The 17,983-nt window shown below is 41.2% G+C and overlaps 1 protein-coding gene and 1 long non-coding RNA gene across 3 annotated transcripts in view; one reads left to right on the forward strand and one right to left on the reverse strand.

Annotated features, from left to right (window-relative positions):
• Positions 1-17,983, forward strand: part of LOC124409202 (synaptotagmin-7) — a 165,474-nt gene that overhangs the window by 15,423 nt on the left and 132,068 nt on the right. The window lies entirely within an intron of this gene.
• Positions 6-16,731, reverse strand: LOC124409203. Its single transcript, XR_006929499.1, has 2 exons — positions 16,583-16,731; positions 6-458 (listed from the first exon to the last, which is right to left on the reverse strand). It is a non-coding gene; the product is annotated as an uncharacterized LOC124409203 (long non-coding RNA).

Consider the following 17,983-nt stretch of genomic DNA (forward strand, 5'->3'; position numbering starts at 1 on the left):
TTTTGTATTCCCCGATAATCCTTATACATTCCGGTTCAGCAACATCGTCAAAAGGTTATGTAAAATGAAAAGAGGGAAAAAAATCCTTAAGCTTTTGTTATCCCTTTTCGCGAGTTTTGGAGCATGAGAAAGCCCTTAAACGGCAAAGTTTCTGGGTTTTCGTGAGAAATTTTTCATGGGGGCGAGGCTTTGGCATTGTCTTTGAGATCGTTCGAGAAACTCCAGACTTCCAGACCTAATCACAAACAAAACACCCTCCAGGGTGCGATGAGGAGAGGAGTGTCGGAAGTTTTTCGAACCCATAGAGGTGGCCGTCGTCGTCGTCGTCCCTCGGTCCCCGAGGTATCGTCACGCCCTTGCCTAGGTCCAACAGAATCGCAAACTCCGTATACTGCAGATTCATCGGTTTTGCCGAGGCGCTTTTCACCTCTGGCATTTTTTCTCCGCCCCGAACTCGACTAGAAATAACGATATTTTCGTGACTTCTTCTTTTCTTCGCATTGAAGGGATATATTTGGGGTGCCTTCTGTCAATTGCTGTAAAAAATTTAAATGTAAGGGATATCCCTGAATTTTGGTAGGATCTACCGAAAGCTTGAGTGCAAACTGCACCAGCGTCCTTGTGCTTGGATCCCAGTTTAATCCTTGGTATAGCGCAATTTCTCACATGCGCACACGTCGTGAAATAGCTTCAGGGTGAAAAGAAGTTCTCCGTCGGTGGATATCCATCCTCGTAGTTCTCCTCCGAGAATAAACCCCCGACTACCCCCAACAGAATGAAGGAACTTTAGGTAAACTATATATAAGCGATTCCTCGTAACTGCTTAGCGAACTAGCACAAGTGCAGTGGTGGCGAAATTGTTATTTCTGCCATATCACAATTCTGCATCGCGTATATTAAACCCGAAATAAAATTGGATCACTTGTAATTCTACAATTCTGTTTAAAAACCGTAACATAATTTTTTTATTTGTTTATAAATTTTCGTCCATAAACGAGTCGCCATTCCAACGGCAGAAGTAGACGAAGTCCTCGAGTAATTCCAAAGCCATCTTTTGATCGATCTGTTTGGCTTGTATACCGTACATATGTATATATATTCTTTTCTAAAAAATTTCTATACGAGCTTTGTGTTCGCGTCGCGTAATTATTTAAAATGTATCACAAATTCTTAGCAGAGTTGAATTAATCAGGTTTTTTTCTTTTCAAAGCTCTCCACAGAGCTCTTGTATAAGATTTTGAAAATTGCGAACGTGCGCAAAAACGATTTGCAATCCTCTCACGTTCTCTCGTCGCATGAAGTCTACAGAAACTTTTAGAAAGAACGTGTCTTCGTGCACCGACGTCGCGGGACGGAGATCTAAATTGGAAAAGGTCAAAGTTCGGATCATTAACCCCTTACACCCAACCTGGTAAAATAATTGAAAAAAATCTCAACAATCATTTCACCAGATCAGCTAATTGTTGTAGAACGATGGAGGAGTTCACTCAATTTTGCGAATTACTTTTACTGCTGCACATAAACATAAACCTGCGGTACAAGGTATAACGCTGCAGCCAATTTCGCATAGATTGCGGGCGAAACCAGGGCCCCATTATCCCCACGGTATAACCCGGGGTTAGACGGTGTTCCCGGGTTATTTTGCAGCGGTCTTATCGCAAATCTACTTGGTCACTTCACCAGGTAATTATTGGACTAACAAAGCTCGTTCGTGTGGGCGCGTTGAACCAAAACAGTTCCGAGACCAGTGGGTGACGCAGAAATTATTGCAAACTTTGTTGAAAAACAAAAGGACGGCAGCATGCGATGCAGCAGTTGGTAGAATTTCGTACAACTTAAATATAAAAAAGTGTACGAGGAGTGAAAGTTATTTCGAAGAACAATATATGCGAACTCTAAGTACTGCGTCAACTATGTACTCTTATTATCACATTCTTATAAGCCATCTAGCAGCTGCAGGCAATTATTATTCTCCTTTGCAAATGACTGCACCCGACATTTGCGGCGAGTCTCGTTGGAATTGAAGCGTTAAGGTCTCACATCACTAGAATACGTAATCGTTATAATGCCCTGCGAGAATTTGCACGCGCACTACGGGTTAATTGCTATACCTACAACCTTTCGCCAACCTATGATCCAGGCTGTTTCTTCGGTGCACTGCATCTGGCATAGTTCCTTTTATCGATCCCAAAAGCAAAAGATACATGTTGACTCAGCTGTTGCTGTATCACTCAATATCCGTAGATATAGACGACTACCTAGACGAGGAAAGATCCTAATTCGCCGGAGGAATTTTCCGTAGGAACAAAAACGGCGACCTTCTTTCGTTCAGTCGTCTATCTACGGACCTCAGACATCACTTTTCCGTAAAGACTTACGATTTACGTCGCTCGGTAAGAGTTGCAGTTGTAACACTCGCCACCTGTTCCAGTAATTTTGGCGAATATTCGCAACAGCACCTTCGGGTTGCGTGACGTGCCATTCGCCGGAAGTTAAATTCGCGAAACGATGTGCGACTTGCTATGCCTCTCGAAAATCGGGAACGCATCCCAGCCTGCTCGAATGGCGTAGGTACAGGTACCTACTCGTAATGTAATATATTGCAGGTGTGAGGTAAAAACGGATTCTCCGAGGGTTCTTTGACCGAAAAATATACCCTCGGTTAAATTTAACGGGATGCTTAAGTCGCAGATGAGACACCATCTGACTGCAGGGTTAGAGGAAGGATCCAGAAAAATTTTCACCTTCTTTTAAATATGGAGCGATTCTGTCTTTTTTTTTAATCCGCAAGACGAAACGCAGCTGCGTATATTGTTGTAATAATAACAATTCCGCATGTTGAAAGGATGAAAAATCCACTGAAAATTCTTTGCACGAGACCCTCGGTGGTTTGTCGAGCTTTCGACACGCGATCGCCTGGTACATACTCGAGTTAAACGAAATATCGCTTAACTTCGACATAATTTACGGCGAGACTTTTACTGATAAAGGAATCACTACGAGGCTTGGGATATTTATATTAATATGGGAACCAAGTCAAGTTTAAATCCCATAAACTTTCTAAATCAAAGGCCTGTAGTAATTGAAATCTTAATATTTCATCGCAGAACCGAACCATTTTTTCATACCTCTGCCTTGTACCGCCGATTCCGAAATGTTTCGTGTACAACTAATCGATAAATGTGTACATCGATCCTCGCGCAAAGTGCTACGCTGCTATCAGCGGGTAAATAGATAACGGGCCTCACGTGAGAGAAGACTTGTCACTCGTTTCAGAGGTCTTTCGAAGGGTGATTGTAGGTGCATCGGCTCTACAGGCTAGTGCAAAAATTAGAATAACTAATGAAGAAAGTTGTGAAGTCAAGATTAAAAAAGTTGAACTGAAAATGATTGGATACATAGAATTTTATTCAAAGAATTTTTAGAAGAATGAGAAGCAACATTCAAAAACCGTTGAGCGAAATGATGAACGTTCAGTTGTCGACGATAAGGAATATGCCTGAAAAAAAAAAATTCACGATATTAGTTTTGTAGATAACAATTTAATGTCGCATGTAATGCGCTGTAACACGATCAGCGATATGTTTTCGGTATTATAAAATTAATCTTATAACGTAATTGCTCTAGCATTGTCAATTATAATCGGACTCTTTAAGCTGCGATTCATTATCAGATTTCAAATGTATTTTTCATGTTGGGAAATAATTACTTCATTAAATTTAACTTTTTCGACGTCAAGCAGAAGTTTTAGCACTTTGTTTTGTTACTATTATTTTTTGGTTTGAGACTCTTCAATTTCAAATTGCGCTCCGAATTGATCCACAATGTTGAGGGTAGAATACTTGCAGGTTTTCCACCTGGTTGCAGAAATATAAGCATGAATAAACAAAGTAGAAATCGAGGTATTATTGTTCGTTACAAATATAGTAGGTACAAGCCTGATGAGCTTAAAACCGCTGATGAGGGTTGAGCCTTGAAATATTATACCGGATCAGTACCTTGCTGAGGTATTTTTGCGGTGCACGGACTGAAAGGATCAAGAGCTGAAGGGCCAAAAAGCTGAAATTCTGGGACGGGAATATTAATTCTCACTGCACGTTCAGCCTTAACAGCTCTGAGAAATCTCTAGAGACATGACTCCGTTTCAAAATATGGAAAGAGAAAGACCTAAGAATAATTTAAAGAGTAAAAAAAATAGAAAGCATAGTTAAATTGTTTGAACTAGCAAAAAATAAAAATAAACAATTATCATGCAGACAGGTTTTTCACGCTTCACGGTTTGCGTCGTAATGATATTACAGACCCTGCGGAAAATGGTCCTGCTAAAAATCTTAAGGACTCATGCAAACTGGGAAAACTTGAAGGCCTTGCGAATTGAAATCGGAGTCTGAGATTTCGTCTACATTCTTCGTTGTTCTCTTCGAGATACCTATTTCAGACGGTGAAAGGGACGAAATTTGATAATTACCTTTAAGGATCACCCTAATATGCTAGCATAATAACGGTGGGCAACGCTGCAAAACGAGTCAGCTATCCCCTTGAAGAAAAGGGCAAACGAGCACATCGGCATGCCGGCATAATATACACGAACGAACGATCATCGAGGGTGCAGCTAATCATGCAGAAGAAACGCGCTCCGCTAAGAAAATATTATTAATAGAAAACTAGCTCGGCCAAGGGCCTTGCGGGTTGTTTATCGGTTTAAATATTCCACGTATTAGCCGGTCTACTTGAGGCCGCTTGACCTTCGCAAGATGAAATTGATGCATGATCACGTACGCGCTGAAACAAGGATGCGAATTTCTTGTGCAGTTAGCCTTCGGTTATCGGCCACCGTCACAGGCTGTATTTGCAAAGGCTCGTTTTGCATCCATGGATCTATTCCAGCTGTTCTCGTCGCCAATTTTGCCTCGCGGTGCTTTCAGAATTTCCGACAATTTCGCGACCGATTTATTTGATCGTTACAGTCGAAAATATCAGCGTTAAATGGAAGGGAGTGCGATGCGATGAAATTTGCATATCGAATTTGCAATTCGGTCCCGATTGGTGAGTTAAGGGATTAAATCTGTCTGCCAAACATTTCTCAGCGTTTATCTGATGATATGTTTGTCATTTATTGCGAATTCTACTACACATTTTTCTATGTGGGGCATTCTAAGTGAAATCGTGGAGAAATCGGGGACAATTCCTTGAAAAAAATTAGGCTTCTTTTGAAGTGGAATCGATGCAAAAAAAAGGTATGCAAGGATCTGATGACATTAGGCAAATGACTCCTCGATTTCACCTGGAATGTCCCATATATAAGAGGCTTTCCACAACAAACCGAGCTACATCCAACCCTCGCCATGGGAGAGTGTTTTTCATCTTGAAGTTACAATTTGTTCAGAAGCGTGAAAAATCGAATTAAATATAAATTTAAAATATAAATATTCATTTCTTATTTCAATTTTTCTGATTTTGGCGCATTTGATTTATTGTTAGAAGATACAGGCAAAACAAATAATTGAAAAGTGAGAAAAATGATTGGGGCTATTCATTCGAAAATTGAGTTTACGTGTTTTCGTGGACAGTGAAAAATCAAACCCGTGGTCCAAAAAAACTGAAACACGGTAAAAGGTGTTTTTTTTGCACGCTCTTTGCCATACATATAAATGAAAAAAATCGCCGATGGTGAAGCGCGGATGTAGGTCGGTTTGAGTTGGAATGCCTCATACGTATACATAGATATAATATATCGAGCTTGACGGTTGGGGGAAAAGTATTTTCGAGAATGGATTTGTCCGCGTATTCGACATGCCTTGAGGGGTTGGCTTTATCTGTCGTTTACTTTCTCAACGGCATTTTCATGCCCCGGAACTTCAATGGTAAAAGAAAAATAATGAAAAAGAGAATGAAAAAAGAGCATTGCTTTATCTGTAGTAAAAGCATGTTATTTATTGATAAAAGTTTGATTAAAAACGCGTTCTCAAAATTGAGCAAACAAAAAAAGAAAAAATACGCATCACAGTGAAAAAGTTCCAGCCAGAAAGATGAATTTAATTTTTACGACACGGTCATCTTTTAACCGGTAATCATCGTTCGAAACTACGCAACATTCGTGCTCGAGATTAAAATTAATCTGCGAGAGAATCTAATAATTCTCGAGGGAATTTTTATCGCGGTATTTTCACTGTAATGAATGCTTGTACGTGATCTAAAATTATCCTACTTCGAAGTCACCAATAAATAATGAGAAGGACGTGCCTGATTTATTATCCATGATATGCACGTATAAATATATAATAAGACGAGTTTTAAAATTCAACCTGTCGGGGTTGTAAATGTATTATTCGGCGAAGCTAACAATGAGAAATAATTCCATCTCATAAAAATGACCCACTTTTGGTATTTAATCACATTCTTAATGAGACGTGACTCGGTGTATTCCCTTTCTACTTTCTTACCAAGGGCGAAAAATGAAATTCTGGTTCGTTTGCGGGTCGGCGAATAATTCAAAGCTGCAACGGCGTCACCGTTATCGTCGCATCTTTGCCCCCTTTGAGCTCGACTCGCCTTCTTTTCATTGTGTGGCTAAAAATCTCCAGACTGTCGGCATTTGTAGCGTGACACGCTCACGTGAGTTTTATTTTATTCATAATTCTATTTTCTCATTATTTTTTCAACCGACGAATGCCCATCATTTTCCCCAGTTCTTTAACTTCCCGATTCTGTGTATTCGTGACAGGGAAAAAGTTGTCATAATCACCCCAAAATTAAAAAGTCTAGTGTTCACGTGATCGTGAAGTTATCTCGAAACCAAATAAATCGATTCTTGTCATTTTGATTTCAATCGATGTCGTTTTTCCCAACTTATATTCTTAGAACTGTTAGATTTTGAAAAAAATTCTCTCACGTTATCTCTAAGTCACTTGCGATAATAACAATCTATGTATCTAAGAGATACTCTAAGATTCTTTAAAACAAAGGGAACATCGACAAATTCTACAATTCATTCTCGAAGACCAATCAATTTTCTCTCTTTTGTTTCAATTTTCTTCTTCTATTTATCTAGCCCGGGGGTACTACGAATAATTTATTAGTCCCATAGGACGTTGCGTGCCGTTAACGATACAACTTTCTTAGAGAACACCAGTGACATCTATACACAAGTATCGACTGCCGAATATACCTAAGAGCTGGCGAATCAATTTTCCTGGTTCATGAGAATTGCAACTTCGTTTCACTGGTATTAGTATACACGGGACAACATTGTGGAAGAGTTTGGACAAAAAAGGAGGTTGCTGTTGAAGGAATAAACGGATTTATAAGAGTTCGGTTTGAAGCCCTTCGGGCAATTGAATGAGAGACGCAATTTCCTGGCCTCGTCATTTCATTCCGAGCATATCAATCCTTACGCGAGATATAATCGAATCGCGGGATCGCCATTCCCCGCAGAAATAGATGTGAGGTCAAGGGAGATGAAATGCGGCGATCATCCCGAAGGACGCGAGTGTCCAATGACCTTTTTTCCAACCACCTTAAGGACCTTTTTTCAGCAGCGCCCTTTATAATCTCCCAAATTCACTCTGTCATGCAGATCCCGTTGCGTTAATGACACTCGATGAGCGGAAAAAGCTGCAGGTAAAATCAAAGTAAAAATATCTTCGTAGCTACTGGCTATGCCGGATTGGAAAAGCGGGGAAAATTTGATCGGAACAGCCAAGATTCACGAGTCATCTCTATATATATATACATACAGATAAGGTATAATGTATAAGAGAGACCTGCTGCACCGAGATTTTCCTGCTCAAAATTCAAACGATCTCAGAATCCAACCCCGACCCACATATTTTTCACGATCACTTGACATACATAGGTATACCATAAATATGTTATATATGTGCTCGAAACTTATTTCCTGCACTGGGGGCTTCTCAGTTCGAATATCGTGCCGCACGTTACACGCGTTTCTCGCGCACCGTGAAAAAGCATCGCCACTTGGCGAGGTGGCAGTGTAGATTAATCTTTGCCAAGACGACTCATCATTGAATAAGACCAGGATGCTTTGTATCTTTTCTGGCGCACGCATCGCTTCTTACGGAGCTACGCGGTATTGTCCCGATCAATGAATGCGCCCACACACGTCGAACATCGCGCCCCAGAATTTTTGGGGAAAATTTTTTCCTCACAGTTCACGATCCATCCACAGCTTTTTGTCTGTCCACAGTTTTTTTGCTTCACATTTATCTATCTTATTGTACCTCGGTAATAGAAACATCGATAACGTTCATGTGTAACCGACAGACGGAACGGGAGAATATGATTATACGTGTGTATAATATTACTGTATTTAACCGATATAAAACGCTTTCGATGTTTGTTTGTTCGAGAGAAATTCATCTCCCGTTCATCCTGAGTCTCTAGGACCGAGTGTAGAATTTTAATCAGTAGGCTAATAATACCTCGCTAATTATTGTGTTTAGGAACGATACAGGGAAAGACCCTGGGAATCACAAGTTTCGACTTGGCTATACAGGAGCTGGGAGAATAAAAAGTGTCTATTCGAATTCTAGAGATTAGAAGAAATCGAATCTTTGAAAGATAACGAGTCCTGATTTTCCGACAAATAGAATCTTTGCCATAACGAATGAGAAACGTCAAGTGTCTGTTGGATACAAAGATATTCACTTTGAAGTTGAAGAGTAATCTTAAGGTTGCTTAAGATTGTACATTAACCGAGTATCATCGACTTTGGAAAAGTTGTGTATGTATGAACCCCGTCATTGTGATAGTCTATAAAATTTTACTTCAAGATCAGACCAAGCTCAAGTACCGCGTTGAGATTCCAAGCTCGACGTTACACCGTTGACATTCCGGCACTCGACATTGATCCAACATCATCGATATTTACGGTAGAACGAGTTTCTCGCGAACCTCCTCGTAGACTCTCTCGTGAAAAGTTCAATGGGGTTCAATCGGTATATTTAAACACTAGAATCTTGTTTGCATCTGTTACTCGGAAAGGGTTTCTTCGCCGCACCGTCGTCGTCCATTTTCACCGTGACTTTTGAAATTCTCCCTCTAACCCGACGAGACAGTTTGAAAGCTTTTCCTGAACGTGACCCAGATCCAACGTCAGAGCCGAACTAATTTGAGTGCGCCTCCGGTATTGAATATTTTAACGAGAGTCAAAGTTTAGCCAGTCAATAATTCGGTGGAGCTACAGAGGAATTCATCAGCCGAGTCATCGGTGCAGACAAGAAAAAATTGTGGTCATATTAGTACTTTAAAGTGTATGGATAATGTAGTAAACAAAATACGGAATAGTAATCCTTGGCCTTTAATTATAACTAAACGAACGCACATGTCAATCCAAATTTCAGCCTCGTTTGGCACGCGAACAAAACGAAGTTTCATGATTGTCGGCATGATGCATTGCGGCAGGTGATTCGATAGCAAATTCGCTGTTCGTTTCGTACCTGACAGTTTAACGGTATCCCAGGTTGATAAGGCGTCAATGTTAGGTGATTACCAGTTCGGTGCCCCAGGATACCCAGGATACAGGGAGTGACTATTACTTGCCGTATTTTCTATAAATACGTATCTGGCTGCTGGCCAATTGCCATTGTCGAGTTTCCGTTCGATACTCACCCGTTGAATTTGAACGGATTGGACTTGTCGAAAATGGCGACGTAGAACCGTAAAATCATCCCGTCTACGTGGAGTCGGGTTGAGATAAAAAAGAGCTTGCGAAGAAGGAGATCCTCGTGCCAGTTTGATAACACAATGCTCGACTAGTGTAAACACAAACAGTTCGATATTCCGGGGCTGGAGAATGAGCAGCGCTTCACCGAAGATAAACCATGTATTATAGGTATAAAGCTGATCTGATGTCCAATATGACCCCAAAAATCGTGACTTTGAACGAGAACTGCGGCATTTTTCCCGGAATAACGACTCGACGACGACAATACATCCCGTATAATTTCACCTTATATGCTATGCGGAATGGCCGTGATTACCGCACAATGAAGCGTGGGCAATCGGTTGGAGTGCGGCATAACGGCCAAGCATTTGTCCCGACGCCGTTTTCCTCCATGCTTGCTCGCAGGTAATTTACTCCAATTTCCCCCTGATGATATTTTCAGCATACCGAAGCCTTTTCTCTTCGCCATTTGCTGACTACCCGTCGAAGCGACGGATCGGTATTTCACCCCTTTTCTTACCCCCTTTCTTGAGATCGGGAATCTGACAAGACGGGCCGGCTCCTTTTTGTATTCAAGAGGGTCACTCGGTCACACGACTGGACATCGCCTTTCGCCACCCTGCAGTCCCGAAAAACCAATCGACAAGTCTTCCCTGCCTAGCGAAATCCCGATCCCAAAAGTTTCAGGCGAGTTTATCTCCCGACTTTGAAGAAAGGTTCGCGAATTTCGAATCGCGATAAATTCATTTAGCAGCGATAGCTAATCCGATCGGAGTGCCGATTTGCACAATTGGGGAATCGGGATGGCCAAGTTAAAAATTTATTTTACGTGTTATAGATTAGAAAGTCAGAGTTGAAAAAGTGAAACTCTAGTTTACTAAATTAGATTTCACATGTCAAATGAATCGTATCGTAATATAGGTATTCACATAGAGTTTCATGAGAGTCAGAATTCGTAGATTGATTAAATATAACTGGAGGGGGGGAGGGGGCGGATAATTTTTCAGTCGATGATCTTGCCTGTAACTGCCTTGAATTATAAAAAAATCTTTATTTGTCTCCGTTAATTCACATAGAAAATACATTTATCAATAAAAAAAATTGGATTTGCAACAGCAAAATTTTTACACTTAAGTAAATACCACAATTTTTGTAAAACTGTTGCATCAGAGAAAACGAAAACTTTGTGGCTAAATTTCGGGGTGAAATATTACGCAACCCGCGTGCCGCGGTATTGACCAGGAAAGTTCTCCCGCCCAGAAAGCTGGGTTCTTCCGTCAAGTTCAAGGAACATTCAGCCATTATCCACAGCGGTTTCAAACGTTGCGGTTGAACTGTGGACCAGATGGGACCAAACTAGCAGTGCAGCATGTCGAACGACGGAATTGACGGTTCCAATAAAGCACAGTGACTCGGTGCCACCCGCACTCAAATTCCACCTGCAATTTTATCCATACGAAGAAGGATAGAAGGAAGGAAGAAAATAAATCCTCTTCGGGTTTTCCTCGTCGAATAGGGAAGAATTTTCGATCGAAGGAAGAAGCGACGTTAGGTATAGCCGAAACAATACATCACTTTCCGCTGGTAATTCGAGCAGGCGACAGAATTCACTGCAGGTGTGGTAAAGAGCCGCGGCCATGGCCATAATCGGCAGTTTCCGGTCGGGAGTTGCAGCCACAACGAATCGATACTCGCAAACTTCTCTTATCGTGAATTCGCACGATTGAATAGATGCATTTGGTAAATTCGCAACTCGCTCCAGGCCCTCCAGAGCCGGAGGCTCGGCTCTGGATAATAGTTGGCATTAACTACCGCAGAACTTGGTAAACTGGTTGAACCAGCTCATTCTACCGGGGAAACCGCAGCGCCGGAAGTGGCTGTCTGCAAGCTAACGGCTGCCTCTGTCTATTAATGCAGCCTTCGGGTTGTGTTGAATTATAGGTAAATGGCGGAGGATATAGGCCAGGAATTCCATCAGCTAATTGCCACTCCACGTCACGTTTCACGAAATTTTCCATGTTTTGGACACACCGGTCACGTTCCGCGTTCCTCCTTGTACGAGTCGACGTCCTTTTGTCGTACGGAGTGATGTGGAAACGGATGGGAAAGGCAGGAGGGAAGCCTACGGAAGAGATCGGCTTTTGGCGATAAAAAAGGGTCGAGGACTGCGTTATGAATGGGGTTAAGCAAACCTTTGCCTTCTCCGTGGGTGGGGCTGCCCGTTTCCCTGTGAAATTGTGCCTCTAAAAAATGTGAAATACGTTTTCACGGAGCCGGGAGGGAATCGGCGGGGATTCGGACCGTGTATTTTATAATGAGGTACGTATCGTTGCCGCGCGAAATACCATTTCAATGGGTTTACGAACCGACAACAAACTCGTCGGGTACTAATTCGTCAAAGGTGAATTCGACGTTTGTTCCGATAAATATGCCAGTTGTTTCGGGGTTGGCGAAATTTGCTTTTGTACCGTGACCAGAAATGGCGATTGGATTATCACTCTCGACTCTCGGACAATTGCCACGTGGGACGATCCACTCGCTCTAAACTCAGGTATTTGGTACGATCCAACGGTCGTATATATACAGATATACAGCGAGTCGATCGATCCTCTTTTCAGCAGATACAAAGGGTCTATCCATTAATCATCGCAAAATAAAGTCTCGACGAACTGTTTCTTCCTTCCCCTTTTCTGAATTCTAATTTCACGCGACATCGACGTAGGATCCCGTAAATTACAATTATACTCATCTCTGTTCTCATTATATCGTTTTCAAATTATATCGCGGCGTAATTGCAGTGAAGGGAAATGTTTTCGTACCTTTGACAATGCAATCGCTTCTCGACGTTATTCTGCCTCGCGTCTCTGGTTCTTTCGACATTCGTTTCGTTTCTTTCATTTTCCTTCCACTCGCGGCTGTCCTTTACGACCCGAAGTGCCTGCACCCATAACCGTCGCAATTTTACCCTCTCTCATAGGGCACGAGGCACAGCTTTTGCCGACCCTTTGTATGCCTCTTTCTCTCTTTTTACGGCTCTGCCTCGTCGTTGTAAACTCTTCTTATAACTCGACGTGTGGATTTCGTCGGGTGCTAACCTTCCGGCAAACCATGCGGCGTGTAAGCAGCTTAACGGCTTCGTTTAACGGCCTCGTATTAAGGACGAAGGGGCTTTTTTTGTACCCCGCAGATCATTATTTGACGCGAAAAGACGTCGCCCGTCGTCAAGCACGTCCGAATTTTTTCTCCGAGAAGACTTTCTATTTTTTCTTCTCACAATGGTTTTCTTCTCAACGCTCCCACACGGGTTCGAAATTCACGGCTTGCAGGCAAATAACACGCGATTCCTCCGTTTCCACTTCTCAGGATTATCAGGACATCTTGATATCGAGGTAAAGAATTATATTCGGAAACTGGAACGGACAACTTTACGTTGAATACAACTTGCTCTTCCGACTTTCTGGGCTTTCGACTTCAATTTAAAGTTTTGAAGGGTATTTTTGCCGCAACTGTATATAGCTGGACTTGAAGAACGGAAATTAAGGGCGTCGATTGTTGCTGTTTGAATTTGTATTTTTTACATTCTTAACGTTGAAACCTATAACTTAGCCCAGTAAGAGGAACCAAATTTCCACTCCAATCCTGGTTTCAAATGACTGCAAAAGAAAAAGTTCTGCGATGCTAAAATTCACTCCAAACATACAAATTGCAGGACACTGAATCGGTGATAATTCTATGCGAAAAATCTCAATGCCTTGATAAGATGGGAGGGTTGTATTCGGAGTGTCTCATTAGTTGGTACCCAACGTTTCGTGGGGGTTGAAAGGCAGAAAAAAATGAGTCTGAACAAATTCGAGCCCAGCTCCTGAACAAACAATGGTGAATTGCTACGGGTTTGCAGCAGTCGTCACAAAGCAAGGGTCTCAAGTTTATCAACTCGACGAACCTGTGCGAATCGAGGTAGGTATAGTAGCAAATTAAAACTGCCGTTAAGGGCGAATCTTGAATAAATGCCAGCTCAATTCCAAGACTCCGGCAGCTCCGCAGAGGGAGTGAAAATTACGTCAACTCTTTAATTTGCTCGTCTCGCTCGGATAAATTCTTAATGAAATTTTCATATACCTACCGAGACTCGTAACACTTTGACTATAGATTAGGATCTTGCTGCCACTTGGTTAGTCGGCTAGTTTGCGGCTCCTGAGATTCAATAATTGGGTGTCGATGTCGTTCAAGAGCTTCACGGTTATCATGCGTGCAATGTAAGTGATTAAATAGACCTTTACAACTTTGCCGCGTTATGAGCATAGAGGTAATTGCTTCCAGAAATTCGAAAATTGTCAAAGATATCGGCTGCATTTTTCCCTCCCAATTCATCCGTTGGAAGTTTAGACAGATCGTCAGATTGAGTTGATATAGAAATCTTGCGAACGATGATCTTCGCGAACTAACGTGGCAAGATCGTTACGCGTAACGTGACGTGACGAGGGTTTCATATTTTTGAAGCTTTTGTCAGCAGAGTCTTTTTTTTCTTCGTAACTGGGATGCGTGATCCCATCACACAACGCGCACGTTTTTGGAAAAGATAGACGAGGTTTTGAGTTAACGGTGAAGCAACACGCCACGAATGGCGGACGTAATTAAGGGGCGGAAAAGATTTGCTAGTTCTACTAAAAAGTTTGACCACTTCGTAGTCACATGTATTCATATTGACATACGATTTTGCTAAAAAGTTTTTATTAATTCTCTCTCTTTCTCGCAATAAAAGTTTCACAGTTCGCCATGGCAAAGTTCTCATGCTTACCAATTTGTATATAGTTCTCGGATTTGATATATTCCTCACTATTAATTCTCACCGTTATCTACAACTTGTAAAAACGTACGTTAATCTGAACACATGTCACTTGCCAAGACGAAATGTGAAACTTTTCTCGCGAGGCGTATGATTTACGAATAGTTGTTAAGGTTTATTCCCACTTGCGATACGTTGCCTGTTTTATTTTTTTATTTTAATGTGATGTTAGAAGAAAACGAGAGGTGAAAAAGAGAGTGAAAGAAATGACCAATATTTCTAATATCTTTTAGGGAATCAAGTTTCATTAAAAAGGATCCCCGTCACCTTCACGCTTCTCGATGATAAAAATTAACAGCCTCTATAAGTGGGAAAGCTTGGAGCATTTTCCAAATATGTTCGTTACATGGCTCGTGTTCCGTAAGTGGGTTTCAAGTGTCTCTACGTCGGCTTCAACCTACGAATATCATCCACTTGAACGTCTAACACAACTGCACGAGAATTTCATGATGAAAAATCGATTTTCAAGTCGTGGCGATAGCGAGAAGAATAAAGCAGTCCAGATAATGCACGTATATTCACTTAATCAGGATTATTTTGAGTGTTTCTGAAATTTGAACAAATCGCGCAATTTTCCAGATACGTGATCAAGTTTCCGCATAGAAATATTTGATTGCATTTGAATTACCCTTGCATTCGAGCGCTGAGCTTTCCAACGAGTCGCAGCTACCGGAGGGAAAAGCTTCGTGGGAATGAGTAGAGTTCATTGGTTTTGGTTAATTTAATGTTGAATCACATTGAAAATTAATAAGGCTAATGCGAATAGTGAATATCATGCAACTTTTATGCCTTGGCTGACAACGCGGCACAAGGACCAACGACTCACACACAATAAATGGTCGAATAATTAGCAAATCAATAAATTCTGAACGGTATTCCACGAAGCTAAGCTTCGTTCTGCTTTCACATTTCGGTGGCAGACTTGGGGCTTAAAATATGTAGTCAAAGCTGCTCCGAAGGCGGAGCTACGAGCCAATATGCATTGCACGGTTGTATTTTACGCGTGCTCTTAACTCGCTTTACATGATCGATGTGTTCAAGTTTTATTAAAGCGAAAATTCAAATGGTCCCAAAAACTCTCAAGTCATGTTAAAGAACGAAGTAACATTTTTGCATAAAAATTTTATACAAATTAATGCTAATCTTTCGGTGTAGGTAAAGCGAGTTCAAGGTTACCAGTTTCGCAATTGTTCCGCTCGAGTTACTTCAAAGGTGTAAGAGGTACAGGGAAAAATAGAGGAAAAAATTCTGCAGCAACAAAGTTAAGGCGGAATTTTTGCTCATTAAGCTAAAACAGTTCTAGTGGAACTTCGTTGTATTTATTACCTTTGTTCTTCCCTCGAAAATCCGAGCAAGGGGTAAACAAGTGTAGGTAATCACCCTGCTTGAAATACTTTCTATCATAATTTTTCATAAATTTGAAATCTGCACATACTGCACGGCAATTGAAAGAATCCTTGATTGTTTGTATGTTTGTAGGCCAAGTACATATACACACTAAATCTGCTGTGTTTACTGTCCAAGATAGGGGTTTGCATTTTTCACAAAGCAAAGATGTCTGCGGGTGTTTGCAGTTTGCCAATCTATGTTGCTGTCTCATTTTATACAATCGACTTCCGGAACGCCGGAATGAATACGATTCATTTACAAATAAAAATCCATCAGCGATCGAGCCGATATATTTTCATTATAAATTTATAAGATAAATTTATATTTTGGTGGGAACAACAACAATACTCCGGAAATTATGAGAAAGTATAGGTATGAAAAGCAGGGAAAGCCAATACAATGTTATTCGACGTCAGTTTGTATGCGAAGAAACTCACACACGCAATGAAGAAAGGAAAGGGACAATCAAAATGTTCGCATTGATTTCAAGGAGTATCTTGAAGGTGAAATGATCGTCAAGTTCAAGTGAATTCCAATATTTCAGCGGTTTTGAAAAAATACTTGTCAAAATGATGCAGGAAGCACTAATCCGCAATTCCGTGTTTATGTATATAAGAGCCAGCAAAATTTGAAGAAGAAAAGTCTTTCTTGAAAGGCAACACCTGCAGCCAAGTAGTGGATGTAAGCAGTGGTCCGACGCTCATCGTCAGTAGTTGAGGTACGGATAGGGTCAGCCCTGCGGGTATGTTTTGAAATATTCAGCAGTAGTGATTATACGCGTGCCATATTAAAGGAGACCGGCCTGCTTGCGAGGTGTTTTCGCAGTGAAAACATGCGGGCCTCGAGACCGGGTTAGCTAATTCTGGCCGACAAAGGAAGCCAGAAATTTTCCCCCACACGCACGTCTACACACGTGTGAGCACGAAAGTGGATTCTAGGTATTAAATTTATACACACACATGAACCCCGCTCCGCATATTTGACGATTTTAGGATCAGTAATTGCCCCTACCTTGGGAATTAACCCGGGACGTGGTTATATAAATAATGAACGAGTTATCGAACGGAAATTTGAAGGTCTGTGCTCGGACAAGACAGGAAAATTTATTAATAAAAGCCTCTTCTTCAATTTGGTAAACGAATATGTTATGGATTTTTCTCGAGATAGCATCGCTCTTACAGTCTTCTAATCATCGTTACTTTTCACAAATACATACGAGCTAACAACGTGTCTTGAGTGTCGAAAAAATTAGTTACATTGTGGTGGAAGCTTTTGATGGATGACTCGGGTATGGATGAATAATCTATTGTATGCTCTGACGCGAACAACCAAACTCTGCACACACCTGCAGGAATAATAATAAACCGAGAAAAAATTAAGGAAATTTATGAATTCTGAGGGCAGAGTAAAGCCCAAATATTCCAAGAGAACAAACAACTCCACTTGCAATTAAGCCATAAGAGATAATAAGTACGAGATAGCGTATAATGTGAAAGTAATTACGAAGTGAAATGCACGACGCGGAAATGAAATACATAAAGCAGAAATGAGCTATGAGTTATTTTACTCGTTAGCCACAACAGTCCGCTAAAGTTGAGGTGGAAGGTTTGAAGCGAAAGAGATTATAATTATTATTTAGCTATCGTGGTGCCGCTGGCTGCTCAGCTCTACAATATTATTCTCAATTATACTTTTCGGCTTTACGAATCACGAGTGAATACCGGTTCCGATATTTTTCTGAGGCTGAACACGTTGCGTGAAAATATAATGTAAATCGTGAAAACTCTTTGGAAGATTAGACAGCGTGGGACGCACGCGCGATCGTCACAAGCGCTAGTCGTGTGGAAATTTTACTACAAATTTCATTCTTAACAACCCCTGAAATCATCGTGTGCGCTTTTTACGGAAGATTATAAAAAACGCAGTAATCCGTCAAACTTTTACCGTCTGTCACAGAGCTTTATGTAAAATTGAACCGATCGAAATCTGCATCTGACGGGAATTTGAATGATGGGGAGACTACTCGAGTGGTGCGCAAAATAAGGGGGGGAAAAATTCCACTT

Source organism: Diprion similis, chromosome 8 (assembly GCF_021155765.1).
Source record: "Diprion similis isolate iyDipSimi1 chromosome 8, iyDipSimi1.1, whole genome shotgun sequence".
Taxonomy (NCBI): domain Eukaryota; kingdom Metazoa; phylum Arthropoda; class Insecta; order Hymenoptera; family Diprionidae; genus Diprion; species Diprion similis.